Genomic DNA, 6,104 nt, shown 5'->3' with positions numbered 1-6,104 from the left:
AAAATAACCTTTTAAAAAGTTTAATGAAAAATTTCGTACTAATTATTTTCACACACTTTTCACACTAAATTAGAACTACAGAGGTAATTTTTCACAACTCAAAAATCAACATTCAAAAACTAATGCTCAAACAAATCATGCTAATTTTCAAACCAAAAATTTCCAAAACAGAGGTAATTTGTCACAACTCAAAAATCAACATTCAAAAACTAATGCTCAAACAAATCATGCTAATTTTTAAACCAAAAATTTCCAAAACAGAGGTAATTTGTCACAACTCAAAAATCAACATTCAAAAACTAATGCTCAAACAAATCATGCTAATTTTCAAAAATAAAAATTTCCATGATTTGAAGGTCTACTTCCTGAATTAAGCGTTCCTTACATTCATCATGAAAAGAATACGTTTAGATCCTATCATTCAAGAATCAAGAATTGATCAGGATAATTTAATTGAGGCTCTTCTACTTGAGTTTAGTAGATTGGAGGGTGTGACCATGGAACTATTCATGAACCTGAAATGATAAACCTCAAGAAAACTCTATCAATATTTAAATGTAAACTCAAATCTAAATTACTGAAACATTCAAGAACCTTCTCAAGGCTTCTGGAACAAGAGCGAACCTGGTTGGATATAGAAATAACAGTTAATAGAAATGACATTGCAGCAGATCTCACTAAATATTATCTTGTTAAGGTTGTCAAGTTGGCTGAACATCCTGCTGAAGCATTAGCATTTACTTCAATAAGAAAAGCCTCCAAAAGTCCTACTAAGAAAGATTTTGTTGTTGTCATGAAAAATGCTGTAAATCCTGGCAAAGATAAAAGCATGGACGTTAGTTTTCCAATAAAAATAAAGATTGAAGATGCCTTGAGCTTAAAAATTCTGTGTGATTTTTCTGATGAACAGTATCAAATTATCAGAAATCCATCCATAATATAGAAAGGAAATATTTATCCTTCACTTCATGAAACTAAGAATGAAAGGCAGAAATGTTCTCCTGAGGGTGCAGTTCTGACAGAAACATCTGCTTAAACTCCTCTACAGAATATGTTTAATCATACTCTGATAAGGATACTTATTTTACTGAATGCCAAGCCTCAATAAGAATATTCGCTGAGAGCAGGGGAAAGTTTGAAGGTGTACTTCACTTTACAGGGAGTTTTGATGGCGCCCCCAGTCAAAGTGTGTATAAACGAAAATATACTGATACAAATATTGGCGAGGCTCAAGTTAACGAGCAGAGTCTTTTTCAGACAGCTATTGTTCCAAGTAAATTAACCATCATAAAGGAAACAGTATGTTTGAATAAGAAGCCTTCTAGTACACGTTTTTGTTGACCCCTACATCTCCAATATATCAAAAGGAAACGAAAGAGTTGATCAGAAATGAATATGAATATTTTATGCTCTCACTAACATTCTATCCTCCTAATTATGTAATGTTTGTGGAGCTTAGCTCAGTGATTTTAATAGTCCAGTATTGATCAGATCTAAACCAGTCAATGAAAAGGCTTTATCTTTGGGGTTTCCTTCTCTGTATTGCTGACTCAGATCCTTTGAGTGTTTTTTGCGTTTGAGATACAAGATAGGCATTAAAACATTCTTTGCCAAATCCTGCTGTGAAAAAGCGTCCGTAAAAAATATAAAGAAGAATATTCAACAGAAGTTAAGAGAGGAGCTAAGCCTTATAGTTGATTTGCCCAAACAGGGTTTTGGCAACACTAATGATGGGAACACTGCCAGAAGGGCATTTGAAAATGTTGAGATCTTTGCTGATATAACAGGAGTAGTGGTAGATGTGATTATCAAGTTGAGGACAATCCTAATATCAGTATGGTACGGTTATGAGTTGAACTCTGAAAGGTTTACTCAGTTTTGTTATGAAACTATGGCTCTTATACTAGAAAAGTAATCTTGGTATGTAATTCTTCAACTGTTCATAAGCTCTTGGAACCTTGGTTCTAGATATCTGAGGCATTAGAACTTTTTACTCTGAGGGGCCATATGAGGCTCTGAATAAGGAAATTCGCAAAGATAGATTTAACCATCACAGCTAAGATATCTATAAAGTATGTTATGATGAACCAGTACCATTACCTCTTGATCAGAAGTGATTCTGTAATATCTAACATTAGTTTCAAAAAACACAAATCCGAAAATGGAAAAACACTTCCCCCTGAAATTTTGCCTTTATTAATGACGTAATAACAAAATAAAGCTGTTTTTGCTGATGTTAGTTTTTTTTTTTTTGAATTGGTCATAGAAAAGTAAGATAATACTGATTTTGGTTTATTAAATGCAAGTTTTTTTTAAACTTTTCTAAAAGTTTTTTTAAAAATCCAAGTTATTTTAATTATTATATGTGCGCATTTTAGTTTGAGGAACACCAATTTTTTTATTTAAATCAATCTTTGTGTGCGTAAAAGACTCTAACACGCATACACGTGCGAAGTGCGCGCATTAGGTACACATAAAGTTTATTTAAAAAATACATGCTATAGATTTTATGCGTGGTATTATATGATATTTGGGATTGAGGAATCCAAACTTGTTGTTTAAACTATCATTTGCCAGCGTAAATGACACTGAGACGCGTACGCACACGTAACAGGCGTCTTGGGTCCGAGTAAAATTTATTTCCAATTAAAAATTTAAATTTTGACACAAAAATACTAGAATTAATGTATCACGTTTTTAAATTTGATGATTATATCATTTCTGCCGTTTTTTCAACTTTTTGACTCACTTTCGACCGTCAATTATTTGTCGTAGACAAGCGACAAATAATTGACGGTCGTAGAAAAGCGAAAAATAACTTTTTATTGAGGATAGTTTGTACTTTAATTTCTTTTTTGATAGAGCTGTCAGGATATACGGACCGTTTTTCTAGTCCTGTTTGCGTGTCGAGTTTATTTATAGAAAAAATTGAGATAACAATTTAATGCTCAAAAAAAAAAAAAAAAATGACGTAACGCTCTGTTGATCGATGCATGGACCTATAAGAGATTGACGTGCAACCTATTGTTTTTTTTTTTTTTCGAACTTTGCTCGTTGCGTATTGTTACAAATCTTTTGTTTCAAACAATAGAAATTAAATCATAATAAAGTCTGTCGGATTCATCGAAAATATTTGGTCTCGTCTAACCAGTCACATAAACTTCCTTTTAGTTATTCAAAATAACAGCAATAGAACCAAGTTTTAAGCTTAATTTTATACAGCTAGACATTCTTAATACTTTAAGAAATAACGCTGATGATGATATAGAAATTGAAATTTACCTAACTACTTTAGTACATATCGCGAGGTTAAAATTATTTTGTTCTATCTCCCATTTTAAAAGTTGGGAGAAAATGAGTTGTTAATTTTAGTAAGTAATGATTACTTTTAAAATACGCTTTACTTTTTTAATTTTCTTCTAAATAATTTGTTTAAGCATAGATTATGTAAAGCATAAGTTATTATTTCTTCGAAAACTAAAGCTAAAGTTCCAAGTAATCTTCACTTTTGAAAATAAAATCAAAAATTTTCACTCAACCTTTAAAATTGGAGATAGAACAAAATAATTCTAACCTCGCGATATATAACTAGAGATATAATAAATACTACGAAATATCAACTAGTTTTGTAGCTACCTAGAGCACAATGGTTCGAAGGAACTACTCCATCTACTATATTGCTGTAGACTTCCAGTTTATGAATGTTATAGAATTTTCTATTTTTATGTTTAACAACAGAAATATATACAGTTAAGGATAAATAACTTATACATAAAATGAATGTAAATACAGTAAAGAAAAAAATGATTTGTCGCAGTTTTAAAGAATTTAGCAAAGGCAATTTATGCCAAACCGCAAGAATAACTAAGTATTTAATATTTTAACATAATATGATTTAACATAATATGATTTACCAGCTATATATAAACTAATTTTTATTTGACAAAAAAAAAAGGGCTAATATGCGGTTTTTATGACAAATGAAATAATATATGAAATATGAAAAAAGAAAGCATGAAATATCTGGTCGCATTTTGCAAGATAATTATAAATTTAAATAACTTTTTAAAAGGTTTTGTTTTATCAAATGAATTGTAAAAAATCCCAATAGAAAATACACCTACTAAAAAATAATGCATAGTGGAAAATATATTATGGAGCTTATAGGGTAGTCGAGGCAAAAAATGGCGACATATCGGAAAAAATACTCAAAAAATACACAAATTTAAGGCTTCGTTTAAAGAGCAAAAAAAAAAAAGTTAAATGAACAAAAATTAAACTTCAAACTAATTGACGGATTTTAAAGTTGATGACTTACTAAATATCAATTTGTGTAAACCAAAATTATATCACCCCATGATAGATGTAAACAACCTTGTCCAATAAAATTTTGAAATTACTGCAAAATGGCTGCTTTACAAAGATTTTAATTCAGTTGCATGGCGTACTTTCCACTCGAACACTAAACTCAAATCTTTTGCTTTCATCGATCATAGACCTATAAGAGATGGACGTGCAACCTATTGTTTTACATCAAAGAGGCCGCAGAAATCACCGAGCCAAGCGAGTTTCCGACAAACTCAAAATTTTTACCCGTCAACAAAAAAATCTATGAAAATGGCTGCCCACAGTTTTAAAACAGAAACTCTAATCACGTGGTATTAGTTTAAACTTTTATAGCATTTGTTTAACAAGACTGTTTAAGATAAAGTAACTACTTCACACGTTGACAAATTACTAAATAAATTACAACAAGGTAAAGGAAAAGTTGTCGATACGAACAGATTTTAATCATTTTTCCAAGATAAACATTTGTAAATTTGGAATTTTTTTCGTGTAAACAAAGTTCCGTCAATAATAAAATAGACCTGTAAGGTTAATTTTAAAATGACTAAAAAAAGTATAGCGAAATATAAAAAAGCTTAAATAAAATTTTTTGTCAAGGTCTGGTTTCATTCAATTCCTTGGTTCTTCATTCACTATAGTAGAAGAGGTCAGAAACCTTAAAAAAGCTACCAATAGCTCCTCAAAAAACCAATATTAGGATGGTAAAAACCAATTTTCTCTTTTTTCAATAAACTAAATATAGATTAAAAAATTGATGTATTTTTCATTAAAAGATCGTGAGTCAGCAAAAAAAATTTTCTGAGATATTTATGTTTCAGTTTTTAGAATTATTTAAAAAAACATAAAACTGAGAAAAATGACAATTTTTAAAATAAAACTAAGTTAAAAATTAAAACAGAAAAACTGCACTGGCCAGCAAAATACCATTTACCACCCTCTATCTTTTGCTCTCTGTCATAAATGCTATTTCTAAAATTGGGCTAAGTATAAACAGAGACGGTTACTTAAGGCCATTGCTAAGAATGGGAAAATTCTCTAGTGACGTTAAAAACAAATTCATGAACCTTTTTATTGATTTTTAAGGAAAAGCGAAATGGTATTCATAATTGTACTAACTGTTAAAAACTTTCTATTTTTTACTATTTGTAATAGGGCAGTATTACCTTCATTCTAATACAGGAGCATGACCTATCTAAACCTTCTTCTCTGTATTTTTCTGTAAAATATGAATTTTTTTATTGTGAGGTTGATAAGATGATATTTATTTTCTAAATATTTCATACGTTTAGTACTTACACTATATGTTAAAGTCTTTAGAATTAAAAGCAAAACAAAAACTTTAAAAATATTGTTTATCACACAATTGATTTTGGTTTGAAGTGTAATACTAAATCATCAAATTTCAGCCAAATGACTTTATGAGCTGACGAATGACTCCATGTTGAGCATGCATTTGCTATTGTCTAGATTAATACATACTTCATACATTTTTAATTGAATCGTAACTATAAACGAAGTGTAACGATAATTGTTTGTTAAACTGACGTGATCTATGAAAATGTGTTAATTGTTAAACTTAATTGCATTATTATCATCATTTATTTCAGAATATCTATTTTTGCAGATTTCTTATTTACAGCTGATTAACAATGAGAAATAGAGAGAATTCTATGTCCTGAACTTATAATACACAAAGTCAAAGGATCGAAATCTTTTTAAAAATTTTAAGAAGTTTATTCACAAAATAAGGTTAAAAA

The 6,104-nt window shown here is 29.7% G+C and overlaps 1 pseudogene; it reads left to right on the top strand.

Moving 5' to 3' along the window:
- The first annotated feature begins 392 nt into the window (after positions 1 to 392).
- Positions 393 to 1,915, top strand: LOC149880652 (uncharacterized; annotated as a pseudogene).
- The last annotated feature ends 4,189 nt before the right edge of the window (positions 1,916 to 6,104 follow it).

This window comes from Hydra viridissima, unplaced genomic scaffold, assembly GCF_058129835.1.
Source record: "Hydra viridissima isolate aposymbiotic clone 2 unplaced genomic scaffold, HvirCarnegie_v1 scaffold_12, whole genome shotgun sequence".
Taxonomy (NCBI): domain Eukaryota; kingdom Metazoa; phylum Cnidaria; class Hydrozoa; order Anthoathecata; family Hydridae; genus Hydra; species Hydra viridissima.
This window is presented reverse-complemented; position numbering and strand designations above follow the sequence as displayed.